Source organism: Lupinus angustifolius, chromosome LG19 (genome assembly GCF_001865875.1).
Source record: "Lupinus angustifolius cultivar Tanjil chromosome LG19, LupAngTanjil_v1.0, whole genome shotgun sequence".
Taxonomy (NCBI): domain Eukaryota; kingdom Viridiplantae; phylum Streptophyta; class Magnoliopsida; order Fabales; family Fabaceae; genus Lupinus; species Lupinus angustifolius.
This window is the reverse complement of record NC_032027.1, coordinates 15320445-15320748: the sequence shown is the minus strand read 5'-3', so window position 1 is coordinate 15320748 and position 304 is coordinate 15320445.

Below are 304 nucleotides of genomic sequence, written 5' to 3'. Positions count from 1 at the left end.
TCATCCGACACCACTGGGATGTCGGTTTTCAGAACGTGGACAACCTTTCTCATAGTGAGGAAAAATTCCATCTTATGTTGCCAACGTTTGAAATTTGTTCCGTCAAACCGAAATGGCTTGTTCAGGTCATAGTTGTTCGGTCCAGTAAAATTATCTACGAATGCAATTGTAGTCGAAACGTCTTAAAATTATTGTTACCGTAGCTTGCAGCAATTCTAAATGGCATGAAATAATACTTACTGGCTGAGTCACGACCAGGTCGCTCTCTTTAAGACATTTCGCGGCACTTCCCAAAATGTGCAAG